The sequence below is a fragment of the Oryctolagus cuniculus genome, chromosome 12 (genome assembly GCF_964237555.1).
Source record: "Oryctolagus cuniculus chromosome 12, mOryCun1.1, whole genome shotgun sequence".
Classification (NCBI taxonomy): Eukaryota; Metazoa; Chordata; class Mammalia; order Lagomorpha; family Leporidae; genus Oryctolagus; species Oryctolagus cuniculus.
In genome coordinates, this window is record NC_091443.1 from 94,894,690 (window position 1) to 94,922,077 (window position 27,388).

The following is a 27,388-nucleotide window of genomic DNA, read 5'->3' on the forward strand; positions in this document are numbered from 1 at the left end:
TCCCTGGTTCCACACCCTCACTTCCATTCTTCAACACACTCGGCTGGGCCCCACAGAAATCCTGTCTGGTGCCCATGCTGTCTAACAGAACTTGAGTATAATACCAGCCACACATGCCATGCTATATTTCCCAGTACACACATCTTACAAAATTAAACAAGTAAAGTGATTTTAATGATAAAATGTAGCCAAACCACTATGTCCAACAGATTATCATTTTAATCTGTAGTCAATATAAAAGTCATTGCTACTAAGACAGTTTACATTTCTTAATAGCAAATCTGAAATCCAGTGTGAACTTTATGCTTATAGCACATTGCAGGATGGTCCAGTGCTCAGTGGCCACATCTTATACAGTACAGGTCTCTACAGTCATGATGATCTCTCAGCAGCCAGGTCTAATCAGTCTTTCTGGAATTTGTAGTTCTGAAACATTTCTCCTGCTGAGTCTACCTTGCTTCTCCTGGCCATACTCGCTTCCATCACTTTCTGAAACACCTCTGCTTCTTGCCCTTCTCCTGATGACTTCTTCTTAAGGAAGCCTCTTCCTTCACTCACCTCCCACAGCGTTAGTGCTCCTCCCAGGTTCCCTGTTCCAGCCACTGTTCCTCTCTCATTGTATCATTTTCTTGGATATTGCAGCCATTTTTAGAGTTAAACTAGAGATAATGATGGCTCCCAAATCCTATATCTAGCCCTAATCATTCCTATATTCAAATAACTGGACATTCATTGTACTCCACCAACCAATTCAACTCAACAAACTCTACAACTGACCTTATCATTTAACAACTCAAAACTCAGTAAATGATATCTGTCTACCAGCCAGCCAGAACCTACAGAAATGAGTCCCACCAAGCAGAGGCTCCAGAATTTACCTGTCACAACTTGGGGGTGAGGTACAACCGATACTTAAGTGGGTAAACACCAGAGATGATGCTAAAGTCTTCAATGCATAAAAAAACTTCCTATAGCTACGAATTACCCAAATGTCAAGAGACCCACTACAAACAGCTTTTATTTTTCCTTTTTATGTATGTATGTATGTATGTATGAATGTATGTTTTCTGTTATTTGACAGGTAGAGTTATAGACAGTGAGAGAGAGACAGAGAGAAAGGTCTTCCTTCTGTTGGTTCACTCCCCTAATGGCCACTATGGCCGGTGCTATGCTGATCCGAAGCCAGGATCCGGGTGCTTCCTCCTGGTCTCCCATGCGGGTGCAGGGACCCAAGCACTTGGGCCAATCTCCACTGCCCTCCTGGGCCACAGCAGAGAGGTGGACTGGAAGAGGAGCAACGGGGACTAGTACCCGGTGCCCAACAGGACTAGAACCACACATGGAGGATTAGCCAAGTGAGCCACGGTGCCAGCCTATTTATTTATCTTTTAATGAATATAAATTTTATAAGTACGACTTTAGGAATAGAGTGAATCTTCTCACCATACCCATCCTCCCACCCACACTCCCACCCCACTTCTTCCTCCCTCTTCCGTTCCCAGTCCCATTCTCCACTGAAATTCTTTTTCAATTAACATTGTACACAAAAGACCAATTCTATATTAAGTAAAGATTTCAACAAGTTGCACACACACATGCTCACACACACATGTTCTCTCTCTCACACACACAGTTTGAGAACTAGTTTTATAGTTAACTCTCATAATGCAACTCACTGAGGACAGAGATCCTGCATCGGGAGTTAGCACACAGTGACTCCTGTTCTTAACTGAACAATCTCACATATGAGGTCAGTGAAACAGCTTTAAAGCCATAGCTGTACTTCTACGGTGTGGAGCCCTGTGGCTATGCCTATTCCTGTCCCCTTCCCAGACTCTGGAGGGGGGCCCAGAATCCGCACTTTAACAAGCTCCCCAGTCGACTGTTATGTGCACTAAAGGGTAGGAGTCACTGCTGTGAGGCAGAGCCAACCTCAGTGTCAGAGATTCATGCATTCTTCTTCAGTGACAAGCACTGGATCACTTGATACACAATCAGAAGCTGAAATTCAAAGTCTGAGTAATTCCCTAAGTTCAGCCTTTAGGATCAATACCCCGGGCTTTCATGGGATTCACTTAACTTTGAGTTTTCCCTTTATTAGCACAATCCCAGAAAAACTGAGCCATAAACTTCACAGAACAAAGTAAAGAGTGTTTACTGCACAATTCGTTTCTTCAGTCCTAAAGCTCACAGCTTGTTTCTTGCTAAGCTGAAACTCAGAAATACAGAGCAGTGTTCAGTGCTCTGCCCACTGCAGAGGCTGCAGCATAGGCTGCTGCAGGAAAATATTCTAACCTTTTCATTTCATTCACACACACACATATTTATTTATTCATTTATTCTAACTTTTATTTACTGAATATAAATTTCCAAAAAACAGCTTATGGATTACAATGGCTTCCCCCCCCAATAACTTCCCTCCCACCCACAACCCTCTCCTCTCCTCTCCCTCTTCCCTTCCATTCACATCAAGATTCATTTTCAATTATCAATAAAGATCAATTTAGCATATATTAAGTAAAGCTTTCAACAGTTTGCACCCACACAGAAACACAAAGTGAAAAATACTGTTTGAGTACTAGTTATAGCATTAATCACAATGTAGAGCACATTAAGGACAGAGATCCTACATGAGGAGTAAGTGCACAGTGACTCCTGTTGTTGACTTAACAAATTGACACTCTTGTTTATGGCGTCAGTAATCACCCTAGGCTCTTGTCGTGAGTTGCCAAGGCTATGAAAGCCTTTTGAGTTCGCCAACTCTCATCCTATTTAGACAACGTCATAGTCAAAGTGGAAGTTCTCTCCTCCCTTCAGAGAAAGGGAGAAAAGTACCTCCTTCTTTGATGACCTGTTCTTTCTCTGTTTATATTTTAAAACACATGAAAGCTACTGCTCTTGAGATGTAAGGATAAAAATATGAGATGGACCCAACAGCCAGAGCTAAGCAGATTTGAAGCCAGGAGCCAGCAGCTTCCTCCAGGACTCCCAAACTGTTGCAGGGGCCCAAGGACTTGGGCCCTCTTCTACTGCTTGGCCAGGCCACAGCAGAGATGGAAGGGAAGTGGAGCTGCTGGGACTCCAATCAGCACCCATATGAGAAGCTGGTACTGCAGGCGGCAGCTTCATCCACTATGCCATGGCTTGTACCCTCTTCCAACACCTAGGCTGTTCCCAATTGATATCCAGCTGTCTGCTCAAATGCCTAGGAAAACAGAGGAAGCAGTGCAAGGACTTGGGCCCCCGAACCCACACTGGAGTACTGGATAAAGTACATGGATCTGCTTTGGCCTAGCCCAGCCCGAGGACATTGTAGCCACCTGGGGGGTGAACCCATACTTTGAAGATCTCTCCTGCACTGCCTCATCTATAACTCTGCCTTTCAAACCAATCTTTAAAAAGAAAAAAAATCTAGTACTTACTATGAGGTGTCAGAACTTTGGACAGGCTGGAAGAGAGCACAGAGGATTCTCGGGGTTTCGCTAAGCTTCCGCTTTCTATTCCGTGTGTGCAGTCTGTGAAAATTCACCAGATTGCGTGCAAATTAACTCGAGCGCCCCATGCCCGTTTTTGTGCAAACACATGTTACAATTCCGAACAACCCAGAGAAGAGAGGCCAGGAGTCAAGGCCTCTTCTCACAGACCCTGGCTTCTGCCTTCGGATCAGTGTGGTGCGCCGGCCACAGTGCGCTGGCCGCGGTGGCCATTGGAGGGTGAACCAACGGCAAAGGAAGACCTTTCTCTCTGTCTCTCTCTCACTGTCCATTCTGTCTGTAAAAAAAAAAATATATTATGGGCTATGGACACCATACACGCATATTCACACTGCATAGCCTGGAAATTGTGCATCCTAATGCAATAAGCACAGGCCCGTGAAAACAACTCTGTCTACACAATGCCTTCTTTTCCTTCAATATGTTGACAGTAGTGGGTACATACATACAGTTTTCCAGGTTGACAGGAGTAACTTCACATGGGAAATTGTATTGCTATACATGTATACATTACAGAATACAGACATTGGAACTATTAACCCAATTTTACATTAAAACACTAGAACAGCAAAGTACATCTTAAGAAACTGGAAGGGGAAAAAAGATTCAAACTCAAATCAACCCAACAGTGTAGAAAATATCACAACAGACATTCAGTGAGACCAAACTACAGTGCTTGAAAACTCAGTCAACCTGACAAAACGTTTATACACAGGAAGCAGGGGAAAAAAGGAGAACAGACTCAAGTGACTTGACAACAGAAATGACAGAGAGGACATTGCTACCAACCTTGCCAAAATAATACTCCAAAAACACTAGGGAAAAACCACGGCCCAAGGATTGGTCAACCTAGATAGAGTGGATTGATTCTCAGAAAGACGCAAACCACTAAAACTGAATACAGTGAACCAAGAATCTCTGAAGACACTTCTAATTTGAAAAGAGACCGTAGTAGCAGAGAAACCGAAACAAACAAACAAAAAATGAAGAAAAGTCCAGGACCAGATGGCTCCACCAGTGAGAACTCCCATGGAAAAGATAATTAAAATGCGTGATTCGCAAACCCTTCCAACAAGGAGATGAAGAGGAAAAGCCTTCCATTTCATTCCATCAGACCAGCCTTATCCCAACATCCAAAACAAGCACATCACAAAGAAAATGGCACACACATACATACCCGTCAGGAATGGGCCACATGCCTCAACACCTGCTAATATTTCCTCCTATCCATTGGTGTGCCTTTTCATTTCACTGATCTTTGCTTTACTAGTTTGTTGGGGTTTCATTTCCTTACATTTGCTTTTGCTCTCTGTGCTTTAGTTGTTAGCACATAAGCAACCACTCTTGAGGCTGATGTCAAGGACTTTTCTACTTTATAAGTTGTAAGTGTTCAGATCTTCTGTATGGACTTTCAGTTCATTTTGAGCTGATTTTAATATGTGGTGTAACAGTGATACAGTTTCAGTTTTGGACATGTGGTTATCCAGGTTGCTTCTGCCTCAGATGTGGGCCTTTACGTCCAGTGACTGCATGTTTGGTAACCCTGGTGGGCCAGGGTCCCCAGTGTCTTCAGTTGGATCCATTAAACCAGATGCTGTGGCTGGAGTTGGGCAGGAGCTTGGCATGTGTAGTGATTTGGGAGTAGGAGACCATGCAGTGATGGGGTCAAGACAGGGGACTGTGGCCTCTTCCTCTGGAAGCCAGGGCTATATGAGGGTGTGTCAGACAGTTTTTTGAAGGGTAGACATTTGGCATGGTGGGAAAGACAATGCTCAGGATACCAGTGGCAGCCAGTGATGGCTTAAGTAGTTGGATTCTTGCTACCACATTGGAGACCATCTCCCAGCTTCAGCCTGGGTCAGATCAGCCCTGAGTATTTTGGACATTTGGGTAATGAACTACTAGATGGGTGGTATCTTCTCTCTCTCTCTCTCTCTCTCTCTCTCCTCCCCCCTCCCCCTTATTGTTTCTCCGTGTTTTGCTTTTGAAACCAATTGCAATATTAAAACTAGGTGGAAAAAATGGTTTACGGATGATTATCCCAGTAGCCTTAGATTACTGAGTCATTTCCTAGGATCATGCAGGGGGATGTGTGTAGCTCACAGTAATCTGTTATCTTTTATTAGAAAATGAAATAAAGGAGCCCAAGGCTCTGTCCATAAAATAATGCCAAAGATTAATGTAGATTTGATCAGTACAAATTTTATATGAGTATTGAAATGTCACACTAGCCCATAAATATGTACAACTCTTGTGGATGAAATTTAAGGAAAAATACCAACATGTTACTTGGTGTATAAAGTTAAGGGGTTTTAAATGATTAATGTCACAACTAATATTATGGTATTTGAAAATGGTTAATTAATACAAGCAAAAACATAACCTGTAAATAACTGAACTGTTCTTTTCTTGTCATGCTCAGTCGAAGGGCTACCTGGCTGTGTTTTAAGTTGCTGATGGATATTTATTTTAGATTATTTCTTTTAATAAACTAAAATGGTAGTATGTTTTCATGTGTGTATGTGAAATTGAATAGCATCAGAGCAATACAATGAATATGAGATAAGCTTTTTCATATTTGGGATTTTATTGGTTTTTGAGAATCACTACAGAGACATTTTAATTTGTACACTATTCTTAACAAACCAGAAAGTAAAAAAGTGAGGGCTTGTCATTCTTTTAAAATCTTTTATTTTTGAAATAGTGTATTTTTAAATTTACCTCATAAGAGCTTTATCTTCCATTCAATAAAGAGTTCATCTATTAAGGAAGAATATAGGCAAGGGCAATAAAAGTAATCAAACAAAAAAAGTCCTATCTTTATGATCAGTTATGAACTTAAACTGATCACTTTAACTAGTAAGATGGCATTAAGTGTCAAAGAGATCACAGCACTCTGGCCTCAGAATCAGCCCTTAAGGCATTCGGATTAGGCTGAAGAGCCCATGAGAGTGTTTTTAGGCATGGAAAGCCAAGATACCCTGGCAAAAACAAACAAACAAACAAAATAAACAAACAAAGAAAAAACAACCAAAAACAAAAAACCTAAGCGAAAGATCTCTGGGAGTGAGATCCCAGTGGAAAGAATGGGCCATCAAAGAAGGAGGTACCTTTCTCTGAAGTGAGGAGAGGACTTCCACTTTGACTATGACCTTGTCTAAATAAGATCAGAGTTGGTGAACTCAAAAGGCTTCCATAGCCTTGGCAACTCATGAGAAGAGCCTGGGGTGATTACTGACACCATAAACAAGAGTGTGAATCGTTAAGTCAACAACAGGATTCACTGTGCACTTACTCCCCACGTAGGATCTGTGTCCTTAATGTGTTGTCCAATGTGAATTAATGCTATAACTAGTACTCAAACAGTATTTCACACTTTGTGTTTCTGTGTGGGTGCAAACTGATGAAATCTTTACTTAATATATACTAAATCGATCTCCTGTATATAAAGACAATTGAAAGTGAATCTTGATGTGAATGGAATGGAAGAAGGAACGGGAGATGGGAGGGTTGTGGGTGGGAGGGAAGTTATGGGGAGGAAAAAGCCACTGTAATCCAAAAGCTGTACTTTGGAAATTTATATTTATTAAATAAAAGTTACCAAAAAAAGGATCACCTAAATAAGACCAAGTGTCTGCTGATAGTAATAGATAGGAAAAAAAAAAAAGCCGGCTAATCCTCCGCCTAGCGGCGCTGGCACACCGGGTTCTAATCCAGGTCGGGGCGCCGGATTCTGTCCCGGGTGCCCCTCTTCCAGGCCGGCTCTCTGCTGTGGCCAGGGAGTGCAGTGGAGGATGGCCCAGGTGCTTGGGCCCTGCACCCCATGGGAGACCAGGAGCACCTGGCTCCTGCCTTCAGATCAGCGCAGTGCGCCGGCCACAGTGCACCAGCCACGGCGGCCATTGGAAGGTGAACCAATGGCAAAGGAAGACCTTTCTCTCGGTCTTTCTCTCTCTCTCTCACTGTCCACTCTGCCTGTCAAAAAAAAAAAGTAATAGAATTAAAAAGGAGACAATGATCCAACATGGGAAGCAAGCCACACAGCAGACTCCTAGAATGACAACTACCCTAAACAGTGCTCTGGCCTCAGAATCAGCCCTTAAGGCATTCGAATCTGGCTAAAAAGCCCATGAGAGCATTTCAAGCATGGAAAGACAAGAAAGACACTGTGGCAAAAAATCACCCACATGAAAGGTCTCTAAGAGTGAGATCCCAGGGAAAGAAAGGGCCGCCAAAGAGGTCAGTACCTTTCTCTGAAGGGAGGAGGGAACTTCCACTTTGATTATGGCCTTGTCTAAATAATGTTGGAATTTGTGGACTCGAGGCTTCCATAGCCTTGGCAGCTCATGACCAGGAGCCTAGGGTGATCACTGATGTCAAATAGAAGAGTGTCAATTGTTAAATCAACAACAGGTATCACGGTGCACTTGCTCCCCATGTAGGACCTCTGTCCTTAATGTGTTGTACTAGGAGAATTAATGGTAAAACTAGTCTTCAAACAGTACTTTAAAGTTTGTGTGTCTGTGTGGGTGCAGTCTGTTGAAATCTTTACTTAGTATAGAATTGATCTTCTGTATATAAAGATCATTAAAAATGAATCTCAATGAAGAATGGGATGGAAGAGGGGGTAGGAGTTGGGATGGTTTGCGGGTTGGAGGGTGGGTATGGGGGGAAGAACTGCTGTAATCCAAAAGTTGTACTTATGAGATTTATGTTTATTAAATCAAAGGTTTCTATAAAAATGACTACTACACTAATACACGGTAAATTTTAAAATGATCGTGAATTATTAAAATTATAGTAGTATATCATCCTTAAGAATTTGTTTGATAAAGATATAAAAGAAAGTTGAACAAAACTATATTTGCAGCAATACTGATATACACAGGCATTAACTTTTTTTCTGTTTTTCTTTTGTTGTTGTTGCCTGATTTCTTTTTTCATAAAAGAAAATTTTAGCTCTCATTATATAAAGGAGAACATCTAATATTTGTCTTTCTGTATCAGGATAATTTCACTGAGCATGAAGTCCTCCAGTTGCAATGATTTTGATACTAATAACAGGCTTTCAGTTTTTATAGTACTGTAATATTCAGTTCTACATAGATGCATCCAGTTTTGCCAGCACCACTTACTGAATAGATGATACTTTTTTCCATTGTATAGTCTGGGCACTTCCATGAAAAATCAATTGTCTCTACCTGTTTGGATTGATGAATTAATTAATTAAATATCATGCTGCCTTGATTGCTATAGCTTTGTAGTTAGTTTTGAAGGCAGGCATTCTGATGCCTCCAAGTTGATTGTTTTTTTAAATTTTGCTCAGGATAATTTTGGCTATTCTTGATATTTTGTGATTTCTTAGGGAATTTAGGATTATTTTCTCATTCTGTAAAAAATGTCGTTGGTGTCTGATAGGAATTTCATTTATTTTGTAGGTTGCTTTAATTAATACAGGTATTTTAATTATACTAATTCTTCCAATCCGTGAGCAAGTTATATTTTTCCATTTTGGGAGTCCTTGATGATTCATTTCTTCAACATTTTAGAATTATCATTGTAGATATCTTTCACTTATTTGGTTACATTGATTCCTAAATGTTTTATTTTTGTCTCTATTGTGTATGGGATTACTTTTTAGATTTCATTTTTGGCAAGTTGGTTGCTAGCATATAAAAAGCTACTGCTTTCGTATGTTGATTTTGTAACCTGTAACTTTACTGAATTGGTTTTTCATCTTGAACCATTTTTTGGTGGAGTGTTTAGATTTTTCCATGCACAACATCATGTATTCTACAATGTTGTTGAATCCAGTTATTGTTAACAGTTGTGTTGAGGAATATTTAATGTCATAAATATAAGAGCATGTCAAAAAGGCTTAAAGTTTATCGGTGGAAAATTTCTCTGTCATTTGCCGTATGGGAAATAGTACCTGGTAGACTTGTGGACTGACGTTGTTAATGGAGTGCATGGGTTCACCCATTGGTTTATCACTGGTTTCTGTGTCCCCCACAGACTCCCAGTGAGACAGTGAGGCTTCTTGAGGTTGTGTGCAGAGTGTTGCTGGCAGCCCCGTATAAGTAACATGGTCTCATGAGATCATTTCAGACATTTGTACCTCCACCTGGGTAATGCAGAGTCTTGTGTGCTGCGGGATGGTGAGTCCGGATGCACCAGATGACTGCTGGCTGCTCCTCACATGCTGCCAAGTACCACCCAGGACATGGTTAAGAAAGTAGATGCCTTGTCTGCAACCGTCTCAGGTGGTGAAGTTCTGCATCTCAGACACCAAGGAAGTCCACACAGATGTATATACACCTTGCTGTGGATGGAGATACAAAGCCTGCCCAAAGACTGGACAGGAACAGATTGAGAAGGGCAACCTTGCTGTGTTCCTGACAGGAAGTAGCCTACAAATCACGGGGCAACAGACTTGGCAGCTGGCAGCTGTCACTGAACCACATCAAGATCCTGTCCAGCTTGTCTGGAAAGCACAAACAGATGGCATCATGTTTGCACAGAGGGTGAACATAAACGTTTTCTACTGCAGTGGGTGTCCAGATCATGTTAAACACCACACTACAGCAGGAGCCTCTGTATTTCAATGGACGTGTACAATTAAGAATAAAAGAGAGCTGTTAGGCATTCTTCAGTGAGTATGTGCAAGCCACCAGCCCTGAATGGCAAAGCTGCCCCTAGGACAGTCCCAACCAAGCTACCTTGGCCCCAGTGGAATTATTTATTCACTTACTTAAGCGTTAGTCATTATGTTTCATTGAAAGACAAGAAAACAGATTTCCCACTGGTTGGATCACTCCACTTGAGTGGCAAGGGCCCAAATATCTGAGCCATCCTGTGTTTCCCAGGGTAAGCAGAAGCAGGAACCTGGATGTGAATGCATGACAGGTATTGATCCTAGATACTTTGTGATGGGATGCTGGCACCAAAAATGATGTCTTTAATTGCCATGCCAAATACAATGTATTGATGCCTTTATATACTAATTATTAGAATGGCAGTGTGAGATAGAGAGAGATGCTTCCATCTGTTGGCCTCACCCCCAAAGCCTGCAGACATTATTGGAAGGGCTAGGCCAAAGTCAGAAGCCAAGAACTCCATCCAGTTCTCTCACATTGGTGGAAGAGACCTAAGTAACTGACCCAATGCCTGCTATCCATCAGAGTGTACATTAGCAGGAAACCTGACTGCAAGAAGATTATACTGAAATCCAGGCGCTCTGATATGGGACGTGGGTAACCCAAATGACATCTTAACAACTCTGTCACAGTTCCTTGGCTATTGTTACATTTTAATGATTTTTTATTTGGAAAAAAAATATTAGTGAGGGAACGCCATAGAGATATCATCCCAACCACTACCTCACTCTCCAAATGGCTGCAACAGCTACAGATTAGCCAAGGTGAAGCCAGGAGCAGGAACTCCATCTTCTTTTCCAACATGGGTTGCAGAGTCCTGAGATCTTCAGGCATCACCTACTGTCTATCCATGCACCTTAGGAGGAAGCTGGAGTGGAAGCATAGTAGCTGGGGCATGCCCCAGCACTACAATATAAAACGGAAGCATTGTTAGCTGTGCCACAACATCAGCATTCCCATTGTTACTTGTAAAAGCAGTCCCACCACAGGACCGAGCAAAACTTCTGGCCCTGTTGGCGGCAACTTCAGAAGTTTATCAACCTACGCAAACCCTAAGCACCCTGGGAAATACGAAGGCAGACACGTAGAGTGTTCACAGCCAGAGTTTCCTTCAGCATCTCCCTGCAGTCCAGTGCTGTGTAATCAGATGTGGTGCGCTCTCTGACTTCCTGTGATACATGTTGGGACCTATTCTGAACATCGTCAACAAAGTCAGTGGCTTCGCAGGCTGCACTGCTGCCTACTGGCTCATTTCAGGCAAGTCTCATGAGTTTCTGGACACCACTGAGGCCCTTCTAGACAGAGAGAAGACCACCAGACATTCAACCATGGTGGGATTCTTGTGCACACTAGCGGTAAGCAATCATCACCAGGCATCTTTGTGGATGACAATCACCATGTATTAGGGTCACATTATAGAGCCTTATGGATCATCAGGCACTAACTCCTATGGCATTGTGATCATTCCCAGTAAAGTGCATCAGTCATTATTCATTGACAGACTATGAAGAGGACATGCCCTTGGGTCGACTGCCATGGTCAGCATCAAGACAGGACCCAACCTCTTCCTATGAGTCCTTGTGTTGCTTCTGCCTACCTCTCAGCTATCATTTCTGTTCCTTGGCATGGACAGCCTAAGACTTCTGTTCTTCACCTAGATCAATCCCAAGTCTTTTGTACTGATGCGGCATGGACACTTAACACACATCCCTATATTGTCAACACCCTAAAATATAACTCAAGAAGGACAAGTGGGGAATCGACATAGCTGTCCATGATAGAGTATAAGTATTCTTTGAAATACATTGAGTCATCTATTAACTCACCCATCAAGCACCTTCTCCAAGCTGGCGGATAGGAATGGAGGCATCCTGCAGGTTACCACCACCTCAAGAAGGTCATGCTTCGCTTTGAATTTGCCTTACTTGATATTATCAGACTGCCCCTGATAATTTTGCCATTATTGCTGTGGCAAGAACTATATGTGTCTTGTGGAGATTTGGCACCATTTACTTTATTTTGTAAAGATTTTATTTATTTATATGAAAGTCAGAGTTATAGAGAGAGAGGAGGGGCAGAAAGAGAGAATTGACTGGAATGGCCGGATCTGCACCGATCCGAAGCCAGGAGCCAGGAGGTTCCTTAGGTCTCCCCCTTGGGTGCAGGGGCCCAAGGACTTGGGCCATCTTCTACTGCTTTCCCAGGCCATAGCAGAGAGCTGGTTGGGAATTGGAGCAGGGGATCTCAAACTGACGCCCATATGAGATGCTTACGCTGCAGGCCAAGGCATTAATCCGCTATACCATAGCACCAGCCCCACCATTTCCTTTTAATTTGAAGGCCAACAATGCACCTTTATGAGACTTCCAGTCGACTGCCTCTGTGGTCCTCCAGGGCTCGTGGTCTGTGTTAACAGGATCTTGTTGGCCTTCAGTTGTCTCCTAGCATCCACCTGTGACACTATGTTGAGGACATCGTTTCAACTGATAATCAAGAGGAGGAGGAAAAATGGGCCTCAATCATCAGCAACTGACTTCTTGTCCAAGTGGGTGTGGACCTTAGTTCCATATGAGATGAGAGCTTGCAACCTCAAATTTTTGGTCTATATTTTGAACAAGGATTTCAGACAAATTCCTCAACAAATCCACATATATCTGCTTTTCCTCACTGATTCAGTTTCAACCAGGGAAGCCCAGCACATTTTCAGTTTCTGATAACACCAACTTCCTCACCTCTAAAGAACCCTAAGATTCATCTGTCTCACCAGCCACCCACAAGGATGCACCTTGGTCAGGCATACTTCCAAGGAAAAAGCTAAGGATTACTCTATGGCTAGTTTTTGGTTCTGAGGGCCCCATGGGTAAAGGATTTCAAGTTAGCTTTGCGCTTGTAGTGACACTACTGTTTGACTCACGGAGAGTTTGGACTACCTCCCTCAGCATCATGAGCTGGGCCCTGGCCTCCAGCCACTGAGAATCTCTTGTTAAATGGGAGTGGTATTTGCAGAGGCCAGACAAACCCACACCCTGAGGAGTCTGTGTCCTTACGAGGATGTCAGCCTCTGACACTTCATCTATTTGCAGAGCCCCCATCAGTCATCTCACATCAGATACCTCCTTCCAGATACCGGGGTAGTGTCATGTGTCTCAGGGGGCAGAACTTGTGATCATCCTACTTGTCGTCGAGCAGTCCACCCTCACTCAAGGCCATCTTGAAATTCATATGTCCACCAATTCTTGGGACAACACCAATTCCTAATGACTTTGTGTGGCCTCAAACTGGACAGTCCTTACCCTTACTTTGGAGTTCCTCCTCTGGTGGGTCACTGTTGATATCTGTGCTACTGGCCTAACCTCACTGAGCAACTCAGCTATTTTGATTGCCAAAATTCTACTGCCTTTTAATGTAGCAAAACTGCATTTTATATTATCTACCTCCTTGCTTTCATAGGGGAGCCTCCCAGGCATATATGATTTAGGACTTAATAGGCCTATCAACTTGGATTTCAGCTTGTAGCTTTCCTATTGTATCCAAGTCAGTTGTGGAAGTCCCCCAGGAATGCCTGCTGTACAGGAAAAACTGTCATTCCTGCTTCTCGCGTGATTGCATTTGGAATGGTGGTAACATAATCTGCCCAGAGGTCAGGACCTGGCAGGCCATTGTGCCAGTCCAGGCACTACACCTATGGCAGGCCTTGAGCCTTGCACTCTGAAGACATGACCCCCCCAGGAAGAAGCACCTTAGCAAGGCCAGCCAGAGCCATGAGGACCAACAAGTTATGAAACTGCCTTGATTGCAGCCCAGGGCCCCTTGCAGCCATAAATTCAGTGCACTGGGGAGGTTGGCTGACTGTGAGTCAGGAGATTGCAAAGACCCAGGACTGACTATAGATACACTCAGCTGTTTCCCTCAAGGCAAGGGTTTGGAAGGGAAGGTCTGGGCACTGGGTTTCTTAAGGAGTGAAAGTCAGATTCATGGACTCCCTACTAGAGCGGTGATAAATATGGTGAGATCTGCAGGATCCAGACTCAAGTTTCATGATCCTGGCAAAGTCGATTGATACATCCCTAGCTAGAGGAACATCCTCCAATGCTGCGAAGCCTATGGGGTTGATGCAGGCCCAGGAGGAAGGCACCACTTCTTACAACTTGTGGCCAGGTCCAGGGAGGCCCCTCACTTGGATCTCCATTCCTTTTATCTCAGTTTTGCATTAGAGAGTCCCCCCGCCCATGCTTTGATTGCATCTCTGTGACATAAGACCTCCTGACTGCAAAGAGGGATAGTTTGAGTTCTTCCTTCCCAATTTGTATCCCTTTAATTTCTTTTTCTTGCCTAATAGCTCTGGCTAGAACTTCCAGAACTATATTGAATAGCAGTGGTGAGAGTGGGCATCCCTGTCTGGTACCAGATCTCAGTGGAAATGCTTCCAACTTTTCCCCATTCAATAGTATGTTGGCTGTGGGTTTTTCATAGATTGCTTTGATTGTATTGAGGAATGTTCCTTCCAAACCCAGTTTGCTTAGAGTTTTCATCATGAAATGGTGTTGTATTTTATAAATGCTTTCTCGGCGTCTATTGAGATAATCATATGGTTTTTCTTCTGCAGTCTGTTAATGTGGTGTATCACATTGATTGATTTGCGCACATTAAACCATCCCTGCATACCAGGGATAAATCCCACTTGGTCTGGGTGGATGATCTTTCTGATGTGTTGTTGCATTCTATTGGCGAGAATTTTATGGAGGACTTTTGCATCTATGTTCATCAGGGATATTGGTCTGTAATTCTTTTTCAATGCTGCATCTTTTTCTGGCTTAGGAATTAAGGTGATGCTGGCTTCATAGAAAGAATTTGGGAGGACTCCCTCTTCTTCGATTGTTCTGAATAGTTTGAGAAGAATTGGAGTCAGTTCTTTAAATGTCTGGTAGAATTCAGAAGTGAATCCATCCGGTCCTGGACTTTTCTTTGTTGGGAGGGCCTTTATTACTGTTTCAATTTCTGTCTCAGTTATGGGTCTGTTTAGGTTTTCGATGTCTTCCTGGTTCAATTTAGGTAGGTTGCATGTGTCCAGGAATCTATCCATTTCTGATAGGTTTCCCTGTTTGCTGGCATACAAGTCCTTGTAGTAATTTCTGATGATTCTTTTTATTTCTGTGGTGTCTGTTGGTACGTTTCCTTTTTCATCTCTGACTTTATTGATTTGGGTCTTTTCTCTTCTTTTTTTAGTTGGTTGGGCCAATGGGGTGTCAATTTTGTTTATTTTTTCAAAAAACCAGCTCCTCGTTTGGCTGATTTTTTGTAATTTTTTTTGGATTCAATCCTGTTGATTTCTTCTCTGATTTTAATTATTTCTCTTCTCCTACTAGATTTGGGTCTGGTTTGCTGTAGGTTTTCTAGATCCTTGAGGTGAATTGAAAGCTCATCTATTTGGTGCCTTTCCAATTTCTTGATGTAGGCACCTATTGATATAAACTTTCCTCTTAGCACTGCTTTTGCTGCGTCCCATACGTTTTGGTATGTTGTGCTGTTATCCTCATTTACTTCCAGAAAATTGTCGATTTCTCTTTTAATTTCTTCTGTGACCCATTGTTCATTAGGGGCATGTTGTTCAATCTCCATGTGTTTGCAAATGCTCTAGGGATTCCTGAGTTGCTAATTTCCAACTTCATTCCTTTATGGTCTGAGAAGCTGCATGGTATGATTCTAATTCTTTTGAATTTGCTGAGACTTGCTTTATGGCCTAGTATGTGGTCAATCCTAGAGAAGGTTCCATGTACTGCTGAGAAGAATGTAAACTTTTAGCTGTAGGACTGAAAGTTCTGTATATATCTGTTAGATCCATTTGGGCTATAGTGTCGTTTAAATCTACTGTATCCTTGTTGATCTTCTGTCCTGTTGATCTGTCTATTTCTGAGAGTGGAGTATTGAAGTCCCCCAGTACTATTGTATTGGGGTCTAAGTCTCCCTTTAAGTCCGTTAACAAATCTTTTAGATAAACCGGTGCCCTGTAGTTAGGTGCATATACATTGATAATTGATATATCTTCTTGTTGTATTGATCCCTTAATCATTATATAGTGTCCCTCTTTGTCACTCTTAACAGTTTTTGTGGTAAAGTTTATGTTGTCCAATATTAAGATGGCTACGCCCGCTCTTTTTTCATTTCTGTTGGCATGGTATATCTTTTTCCAGCCTTTCACTTTCAGTCTGTATGGATCTTTGTTGTAAAGATGCGTTTCTTATAAGCAGCAAATAGATGGGTTTTGTTCCTTAACCCAGTCAGCCAATCAGTGTCTTTTAACTGGACAGTTCAGGCCATTCACGTTCAATGTGACTAATGATAAGTAGTAACTTTGCCCTGCCATTTGCCAAAGATAAGTTCTAATATATGCTTTGAATTTCCTGTGATCTTTTGCTGTGAGGTTTCCTTCCTTTACCTTCTTTCATATTGATGACCGTGCTTCTGTGTTTCTGTGTGTAACACATCTCTAAGCATCTTTTGCAGGGCTGGATGAGTGGCAACAAATACTTTCAAATTCTGTTTGCTATGAAAAGTCCTTATTTCACCTTCATTCACAAATGATAGCTTTGCAGGATATAATATTCTGGGCTGGCAGTTGTTCTCTCTTAGTACCTGGGCTATATCTCGCCATTCCCTCCTAGCTTGTAGGGTTTCTGATGAGAAGTCAGCTGTGAGTCTGATTGGAGATCCTCTGAGAGTAATCTGACATTTCTCTCTTGCACATTTTAGGATCTTTTCTTTATGTTTCACTGTGGAGAGTTTAATTACAGCGTGTCGTGGTGAGGATCTCTTTTGGTCGTGTTTATTAGGGGTTCTGTGAGCTTCCTGTACTAGGATGTCTCTGTCCTTCTCCAAACCTGGGAAATTTTCTGCTAATATCTCACTAAAAAGGCCTTCTAATCCTTTCTCCCTCTCGATGCCTTCAGGAACTCCTAGAACCCGAATGTTGGGTTTTTTAATAGTATCCTGAAGATTCCTGACAATATGTTTTAGATTTCCAATTTCCTCTTCTTTTCTTTAGTCTGACTGTATCCTTTCCTGTTCTCTGTCTTCTAAGTCCGATATTCTCTCTTCTGCTTCACCCATTCTGTTTGTAAGGCTCTCTATTGTGTTTTTCATTTGATCTATTGAATTCTTCACTTCATTATGATTTCTCGTCACTATCACAGTTTCCTGTTGTACTAGTTGTTTTGTTTCATTTTGATTCCTCCTTAATATTTCATTTTCACGAGAGAGATTTTCTACCTTGTCCATTAAGGATTTCTGTAGTTCAAGAATTTGTTTTTGAGAACTTCTTAATGTTCTTATCAATTTTTTGAGATCTGCTTCTTGCATTTCTTCTATCTCATCATCTTCATAATCTTGAATTGGGGTGTCTTTTTCATTTGGGGGCGTCATGGTGACTTCCTTGTTTCTATTATCTCGGTTTTTGCGTTTCTTATTTGGCATATTGGAGATATTTGGTTTCTTCACTGTGGTGCTTTTTCTTGTGATACTATGACTCTAGATCAAGTGGACTGTCTGTTTTTGATGGAGCCTTAGAGGCTTGAGATGGGTGTGGCCTGAGAGCTCTGTTTGGTGTGCCAAAGTTGACACTCCCAGGTTAGGCGTGATAGATCTCTCTCTCTCTCTCTCTTTCTTTTTTTGATTCAAAAGGGAAGTAATTCCGCACAGCTGAACGAAGTTGGAGGTAGTTAGCAGGCAAATGATATACCCACAGGAGCCAGAAATCGGAAGCTCTTTCCCAAGGACCACACAGGGAATCTGTTCTGCCCTCAGGGTGGGCTCAAATTCTCCTTCAGTCTCCCACTGGGTTGCCAAAGTTACGGAATTGTAGCATCTCTGGAGAGTACTCACGTGAATTCTGTGAGTTCTCTCCCCCACCGTCTCTTTTTTCACAGTCTCAGTTCAGTAGCACCACAAATTTACTAGGTCCTAATCTCCTGTTAATTCGCCCCGCCCAGAGTCCGGTTTTTCTGCTAGGCTCAGGGCTGGTGCAGACCTGAGGTCGCTCTGCTTATGACGTATGTCCAAGATGGCGCCTGCTCTTTGTCTTGCTCGCCCTTGAGAGGTGAGTGGAGAGAGAGAAACCCGTGTCCATACCAGTCACCTTTTTTTTCTCTCTCTCTGTCTCTTCCAGTTAGCCTGGAGAACTTTCCCCCCCATCCCCGGGGGTCGTTCCCTCTAGTCTCCTCTCTCCGCTTGCCTGCCGGTGTCTCGGGCTATTGAGGTTCGGCTCACCTCACGTTCCAGCGCTGGTGTGTTGAGTCTGCCGCTGGTGTCCCGAACTGTGGGCTCCCACACTCTCCACGCAGGTCCACTGTGAATCACGCATCCCGGAAGAGTTTCTTCTGCTGTTTCCTCCCCTACTCTTCCTTGAGTCTGCAGTATCTCCACTTTTATTAAACTGTCTCTCCCCGGACTATCAGTGTGCTCCCTTCCTATTCTGCCATCTTGCCTCCTCCCCTCGCAATTTTAATAATGATGAAATAAATAAATTTATTAAAAAAACAGGAAGCCATGAGGACAATAGACAGCCCATAAAAATGATAAGAGAGACACTAGGAAACCAAAATAAGTAAAAAAAAAAAAAGCAAGGAATCTAAAAGCTGAAATGCTTGAGATATGATAAAAAAATATATACAATTACATGAATCACACCATCTGGCAGGAAGCCAGATAATAACAGACTGAAATTTTTTAAAAAATCCAAATAAAATGTACTATAGGAAAAAAAAAATGAAAGAAACTCTGGCCTGGGCTGTCAGTCATTGTTAGTAGAAGCAGAATTGATTTTATGCAGATTGTACCACCCAAAACTGGCCAAGGAAAAGTTGCTCTAGCATTCCTGATATTTTTTTAAAATCAAAAAGAGAGGCAAACCCATTTTTAATAACTGTTAAATCCTTCTGTTATGCAAAAGGCTTAAATTTAACTTTCACAAATACATATACCAGAATTGTAGGTGTTCTCTGTGTATTTGAAGAAAAAATCTCAGATGTAGGGTGGCTTTTGTATTTAAGGTATGCTATGTCACATGTGTTGTTGTTGATGATAGATTAAATAAATTAATAAGTTGTAAGACAGCAACACATGAGGGGACCACCCCACAGCCATAGGCTAAGGGGGCTGATAGGAAGTCAAAGAATAAAATAAAACTAGGAAAACAAAAGGTTAAATGCTTGAGCCATGATAAGGAAATAAGACCATATATCCAATTACATGATTCCACCTTCTGGCATGAAGCTAAAAAAATGACAGACCAAAATATAAAAAGCAGGCAAAATAGAATATACCACATGGAAATAAAAAAAAAGAACTGTGGCCTGATATATAATTGAAGTTAGTAGCAACAGAACTGGATTTTTCCAGCTTGTACTACCCAAAACTGACCAATGAAAAGTTGTTCTACCATTTCTCACTTTTTAAAAGGAAAACAAGAAGCAAACTCATTTTCAGTGATCTTCTGTTTTTCAAAAGGCTTATATTTGACTTTACCCAGATACATATATCAGAAGTGTGGGTGTTCTCTGTACTTTTCTGAGAGTAAAAACTCAGTTGTAGGGTCTTTTTTTTAATATAAGTTATAATATGCCCCATATTTTGCTAGTGGTGAAAGATTTAATAAATAAATAAATAAATTTAGAAACAGGAACCCATGAGGTGAACAGCCAAAAACCAAATGATAAGGGACCCACCAGGAAGACAAAACAATTAAAAAAAAGCCAAGGAATGTAACAGGTGAAATGCTTAAGCCATGATAAAAAATAAATATCCAGGGGTCAGTGCTGTGGTATAGCTGGTAAAGCTGCCATCTGCAGTGCCAGTATCCCATATGGGTGCCAGTTAAAGTCCACAGGCTCCACTTCTGATCCAGCTCTCTGCTGTGGCCTGGGAGAGCAGTAGAATAATGGCTCAAGGCGTTGGGCCACTGCCCCCACATAGGAGACCCAGAAGAAACACCTGGCTCCTGGCTTCAGATTGGCACAGCTCCAGCCATTGCAGCCAATTGGGCAGTGAACCAGCGGATGGAAGACCTCTTTTTCTTTCTGTGCCTCTCCTTTTTTCTCTGTGTAACTCTGACTTTCAAATAAATAATTCTTAAAAATATATGTATATTCAATTACATGCATTCCAACATTCAGAGTGAAGACAAAAGTCAACAGATTGAAATTTTTGAAAATCCAAAATAAAATGTACTACATGAAAATTAAAAAAAAAAATAAAGAAGCAAATAAACTGGCCTGGTCTATTAGCTGTGGTTAGTAGCAACAAAAGCTGTTTTATCCATTTTGTACCACCCAAAACCAACCAATGAAAAGTTGCTCTAGCATTCCTGATTTATTATTATTATTATTATTATTATTTGACAGGCAGAGTGGACAGTGAGAGAGAGAGACAGAGAGAAAGGTCTTCCTTTTGCCATTGGTTCACCCTCCAGTGGTCGCCGCGGCTGGCGTGCTGTGGCCGGCACACCGTGCTGATCTGATGGCAGGAGCCAGGTGTTTCTCCTGGTCTCCCATGGGGTGCAGGACCCAAGCACTTGGGCCATCCTCCAATGTACTCCCGGGCCACAGCAGAGAGCTGGCCTGGAAGAGGGGCAACCAGGACATAATCCGGTGCCCCGACCGGCACTAGAACCCAGTGTGCCAGCGCCGCAAGGCAGAGGATTAGCCTAGTGAGCCACGGCGCCGGCCCCTGATTTATTTTAAGATTTTATTTATTTATTTGAGAGGTTAGGGTTACAGACAATGAGAGGGAGAGACAGAGAGAGAAAGGTCTTCCATCTGCTGGTTCATTCCCCAAATGGCTGCAATGGTCAGAGCTAAACTGATCCGAAGCTAGGAGCCAGGAGTTTCCTCTGGGTCTCCCACACAGGTGTGGGTTCCCAAGGACTTGGTCATCTTCTACTGCTTTCCCGGGACACAACAGAGAGCTGGATCAGAAGTGGAGCAGCCAGCACTAGAACCAGTGCCCTCATGGGATGCTGGTGCCACAGGCAGAGGATTAATCTACAGCACCACAGAGCCAGCCTCTGTTTTTTTTTTTTTAAAGGAAACTGGTGGCAAACTCATTTTTAATATCTGTAAAAGCCTCCATTCTTTTTTTTTATTAGACAGGTAGAGTTATAGACAGTGAGAGAGAGACAGAGAAAGGTCTTCCTTCTGTTGGTTCACTCCCCAATGGGCGCCACGGCCATAGCTATGCCAGTCCAAAGCCAGGAGCCAGGTGCTTCCTCCTGGCCTCCCATGTGAGTGCGGGGCCCAAGCACTTGGGCCATCCTCCACTGCCCTCCCGGACCACAGTAGAGAGCTGGACTGGAAGAGGGGCAACTGGGACTAGAACCTGGTGCTCATATGAGATGCCAGTGCTGCAAGTGGAAGATTAACCATGGGAACCACAGCACGAACCCCAATCCTTCTATTCTGCAAAAGGCTTAAATTTAAGTTTTCTCAAATCAATATATCAGAATTGTAGGTCTTCTCTGTACTTCTCTATGCATAAAAGCTACATTCTATCCAAGGTACACTATGTTAAATATGTTGTTAGTGGTGACAGAATAAATAAATATATAGATTTAAAAGACAGAAATCCATGATATGAACAGCACATAGAAGAAGGATAAGGGAGCCACTAGGAAACCAAAACAATAAAAAAAAAAACCCTGAGATATCCAAAAGGTGATATGACTGGTTTTAACTAGTTTCTACCACCCAAAACCAGCCAATGGAAAGCTCCTCTAGCATTGCTAACTTTTTTAAAAGGAATACCAGAGGCAAAATAATTTTAATAACCATAAAATCCTCTGTTCTGTGAAAGGCTTAAATTTAACGTTTGCACATATCAGAAGTATAGATGTTCTCTGTATTTTTCTAAAAATAAAGTATCAGATGTGGAGTGTTTTTTGAATTTTAAGGTATACTACATGAAATGTGTTTGTCGCTCCCCCTCTTCATGGAGGAACGACACTAAACCCTGCCTAGGCTTCATATCCGAGTCACAGCACCATTATGTCGCTCCCCCTCTTCGCGGAGGAATGACACTAAACCCTGCATTGTTCTTTTGTCTGCTCGGCCCTCCCCGGGTTTGCTGCTGGTTCTTCCCGGGTTGGCTACCATCCCTTCCACCTCCGTGGAAGGGCGGTTCCCCCTGCCACTTTCCCCACTTCCGCGGGGGAGCGGCACACCGCTGGCCGGCTCTCTCGGGGCAGCACAGGTGTTCCTTCAGATAGATGTTCCTGGTGCATGTTGTCTCTCTCCTCCTTTATAGTCCTCTTCCACCAAGCCCAACTCTGCTACCCACACGCCGAGTACGCTCCTCTCCTCCAATCAGGAGCAGGTCCTGCTGTTTATTGGTTGAACTGGAGGCAGCTGTGTAGAAGCTGTTTCCTCCTCTCCCAGCGCCATATTGTGGGAGAGCAGATGCATAAAATAAGTCTTAATTCGAGTAACAGTCTAGTCCGAGTTGCTCCCCACAGTGTTGTTTTTGATGAGAGAACAAATAAATAAATTTAAAAAACAGGAATCCATGAGGCAAACAGCCAATAGCCAAGGATAAAGGAGCCACTAAGAAACAAAAACAATAAAAAATGGAAGAATCCAAAAGGTGAAATTCCTCAGCCATGATTAAAAATGGACCATATATCCAATTACATGAATTCCACCATCCAGTGCAAAGCCAAAAAATAACAATAAAATTTTAAAAAATCAAAAACAAGAATTATACTACACAGATTTGTTAAAAACAGAAAAGAATGTAAGAAACTGGGGTTTGCTCTGTTAACCATTGTCAGTTCCAACAGAACTTGCATTATCCAGTTGGTACCATCCAAAACCATCCATCGAAAGTTACTCTAGCATTCTTTATTTTTTTTAAATGAAAACTGGAGCCAAACTAATATTTAATAAACATAAAATCATTTGTTCTGCAAATGCCTTTAGTTTAACTTTTCCCAAATACATATATCAGAAGTGTAGGTGTACTCTGTATTTTTACAAAAATGAAATCTCAGATATGGGATGAATTTTTGAATCTTAATTTATACTATGTCAAATATATTGTTGTTGATGACAGAATAAATAAAGAATTAAGTTAAAAAAAATAGAAATCCATGAGAAAACAGCCCATAGGCAAAGCATAAGGGAGCTGCTAGGAAGCCAAAACAATACAACAAAACTAGGACTCCAAATGGTAAAATGCATGAGACATGGTAAAAAAATAAAAGACCATATATCTAGTTACATGTATTTCACCATCTGGTTCATTGCCAAAAAATAACAAATTAAAATTGTAAAAAAGCCAAAATATAATGTGCCACAGAAAGTTAAAAAAAAAAAAAAAAAAACAACTATGGCCTGATCTGTAATCCTGGTGAGTAGCAACAGAACTGAATTTTTCTGGTTTGTACCACCCAAAACCAGCCAATGAAAAGTTGCTCTAGCATTCCTCAGTTTTTTAAAATAAAAACTGGAGGCAAACTCATTTTCAATAAGATCCTTTTGTTCTTCACAGGGCTTAAATTTAACTTTTCCCAAATACATATATCAGAAGTGTAGGTATTCCCTGTATTTCTGCAAGCATAAAATCTCCAATGTGAGAGTTTTTTTGGTGTCTAAAGGCTTCCTCTGTCAAAGGTGTTGCTGTTTGTGACATAATAAATAAATAAATAAATAAATAAATAAATAAATAAATAAATTTATTATACAGAAAACCATGAAGGGAACAATCCATAGGCAAATGATAAAGCTGTCACTAGGAAGACAAAACAATAAAAAATGAGGAGTCCAAAAGTTGAACTGCCTGAGCAATGATTTAAAAAAAAATAGGATATCAAATTAAACAAATTCCACCACTTGAGAAGTAGTCAAAATAATTAGAGTAAATTTTTAAAAACCTAGAATAAAATATACCACATGAAAAGAAGAAAGAAAGGAAGAAAGAAAGAAAGAGAACAGACAAACTATGGCCTGATATGTAATCTAGATTACTAGCAACATAACTGTCAGCTGATCTGTAATCATGGTTAGTAGCAATAAAACTGGAGTTTTTGGACTGTACCACCCAAAACCAGCCAATGAAAACTTGCTCTAGCATTCCTAATTTTGTAAAAAGGAAAACCAGTGGCAAATTCATTTTGTATAACCATAAGATCCTTCTGTTCTGCAAAAGGCTTAAATTTAATTGTCCCAGATACATGTATCAGAAGTGTAGATGTTATCTGCATTTTTCTAAGCATAAAATCTAAACTGTGTGGAGTTTTTGTATCATAATGAATAGTATGTCATATATGTTTTATTGATGACAGAATAAATAACTAAATAAATTTATAAAACAGGAGCTCATGATTTTCCCATGATTTTTCCAGCTTGCACCACCTAGAACTCATCAATGAAAAGTTGCTCTAGCATTCCTGATGCTTTTAAAAGAGCTAACTCTTTTAAAAGAATGACCCACCAAATGGAAGACCTCCCTCTCTTTCTGCCTCTCCTTCTCGCTGTGTGTAACTCTAAGTTTCAAATAAATAAATCTTAAAAAAAGAAGTATAGGTGTTCTCTGTATTTTTATTACACTAAAATGTCAAATGGAGGCTAACTTATTTTCCATAACTATAAGATCATTCTGTTTTGCAAAAGATTTAAATTTAAAGTTTTCCAAATACATATAACATGATGACAGAATAAGTAAATAAGTGAATTCAGAAACAAGAACACATGAGGGGAACAGCCCATAGCCAAAGGATATGGGAGTCACTAGGAAGCCAAAACAACAACAACAACACCAATAATAATAATGGAATCCAACATGTGAAATGCCTGAACCATGATAAAAAAAAAAGTCTGTATATCAAATTACATGAATTCCACAATAAAAAATGACTGAAAAAATAAAAAATTCAAGATAAAATGTACCACATGAATATTTTAAATAAAGCTCTTATCCTTTGGCTATGGGTTGTTATCCTATTGGTTTACTGGTTTTTTTAATTAATTAATTAATTAATTAATCCTGTCATCAACAATACCACATGTGACATTATATACCTTAGATACAAAGTAATACCCTACTTCTGATATTTTATGCTTAGAAAAAACAGGGAATACCTAGGTGGTACAAACCAGGAAAATCCAGTTCTGTTGCTATTATCCACAATGATAGATAAAGCCACAGTTTCTTTGTGTGTGTTTTTTTTATTAATTTCTTGGGGTACATTTAATTTTGGATATTTTACACTTTAGTCTGTTAATATTTTGGCTAGGAGATGGATGGGGATATTCATATAATTAGATATATGGTCTTTTTTATTGTTTTGGCTTCATAGTGGCTCTCTTATAATTTGGAAATATGCTTTTCCACTCAAGTATTCCTCTTTTTAAATTATTTATTCTGTCATCAAAAAGAACGTATTTGACATGCAAAACCTAAAGACACAAAAATACACCCCACATTGGAGATTTTATGCTTAAAAAATATAGATAACACATACACTTCTCATATATGTGTTTGGGAAAAGTTAAATTTTAGCCTTTTGCAGAACAGAAGGATCCTATGATTATTGAATATGAGTTTACCCCAGTTTTTCTTTTCAAAAATTCAGGAATGAGAGGGCAACTTTTGATTCACCTGTTTTTGGTGGTATAAACTGAAAAAATCTGGTTCTGTTGCTACTAAACAGGAATTAGAGATCAGGCCACAACTTTCTTTTATTTGTTTGTTTATTTATTTATTTTTTAAAAGATTTTTATTGATTTATTTGAGAGGTAGAGTTACAGAGAGTGAGAGGGAGAAACAGAGAGAAAGATCTTTTGTCTGTTGGTTCACCCCCCATGGCCATAATGGCCAGAGCTGCGCCGATCTGAAGCCAGGAGCCAGGTGCTTCTTCATGGTCTCCCATGTGGGTGCAGGGGCCCAAAGGACTTGGGCCATCCTCCACTGTTTTCCCAGGTCACAGCAGAGAGCTGGGTCGGAAGAGGAACAGCCGGGACTACAACCAGCGCTCACATGGGATGGGGGCACCGTAGGCAGATGATTAACCCACTGCGCCACAGGGCTGGCCCCAACAACTTTCTTTTTCTTCATTTGATACACTTTATTTTGAGTTTTTTAATTTTAAATTTAGTCTTTTTTTTGGCTTCATGATGGATGATGAAATTCATGTAATTGGATATGTGTTTTTTTTTTTATTATGGGTCAGACATTTTACCTTTTAGATTCCTATTTGTTTTATTGTTTTGGTTTCATAGCAGCTCCCTTATCCTTTGGCTATGGGCTGTTCCAATCATGGGTTCCTGTTTTTTAACTTTATTACTTTATTTATTCTGTCATCAACCATGATAATGTGACATTGAATACCTTAAATATAAAAATACACCCTATATTTGACATTTTATTCTCATCAAAATATAGAGAACACCTCACTTCTTTTTTTAAGATTTATGTATTTATTTGAAACTTTAGAGTTACACATGGAGAGAAGCAGAGGCAGAAAGAGAGAGGGAGGTCTTCCATTCAGTAGTTCACTCCCCACCTGGCCACAATGGCTAGAGCTGAGCTGATCTGAAGCCAGGAGCCAGGAGCTTCTTCCAGGTCTCTCTCATGGGTACAGGGTCCCAAGGACTTGGGCCATCTTATACTGTTTTCCCAGGCCACAGCAGAGAGCTGGATTGGAAGTGGAGCAGCCAGGACTCAAACTGGTGCCCACATGGGATGCCATCACTGCAGGCGCTGGCTTTACCTACTACACCACAGTGCCGGCCCCCACACCTACACTTCTGAAATATGTATATGGGAAAAGTTAAATTTAAGGCTTCTACAGAACAGAAGGTCTTACGGTTATTGAAAATGAGTTTGTGTCCATTGTTCCTTTCTGAAAATCAGAAATGCTAGATCAACTTTTCATTGGCCCGAATTTGGATGGTACATACCCTAAAAATCAAGGTCTGTTGCTACAAACCACTATTATAGATCAGGCTACTTCCTCTTTTTTATTTTTCTTTTTTGTGTGGTAGATTTTATTTTGGCTTTTTAAACTTTTAGTCTGTTACTTTTTGGCTTCACTCAGATTTTGAATTCATGTAATTGGATATTTGGATTTTTTTTAATCTTGATTCAGGCATTTCACTTATTGGATTCCTAGGTTTGTTTTCTTGTTTTGGCTTCCTAAAAGCTCTCTTATCTTTTGGCTATGGGCTATTCCAATCATGAGTTCTTGTTTTTTAA

At 41.0% G+C, this 27,388-nt stretch overlaps 1 protein-coding gene and 1 long non-coding RNA gene across 2 annotated transcripts in view; one reads left to right on the top strand and one right to left on the bottom strand.

Moving 5' to 3' along the window:
• Positions 1-3,661, bottom strand: part of LOC138844714 (trafficking protein particle complex subunit 9-like) — a 355,107-nt gene extending 351,446 nt beyond the window's left edge. Inside the window, exon 1 of the mRNA XM_070054419.1 lies at positions 3,423-3,661. The gene's annotated coding sequence lies outside the window, so the exon portion shown is untranslated. The remainder of the gene's footprint in view (positions 1-3,422) is intronic.
• Positions 1-27,388, top strand: part of LOC138844717 (uncharacterized) — a 164,641-nt gene that overhangs the window by 80,739 nt on the left and 56,514 nt on the right. The window lies entirely within an intron of this gene.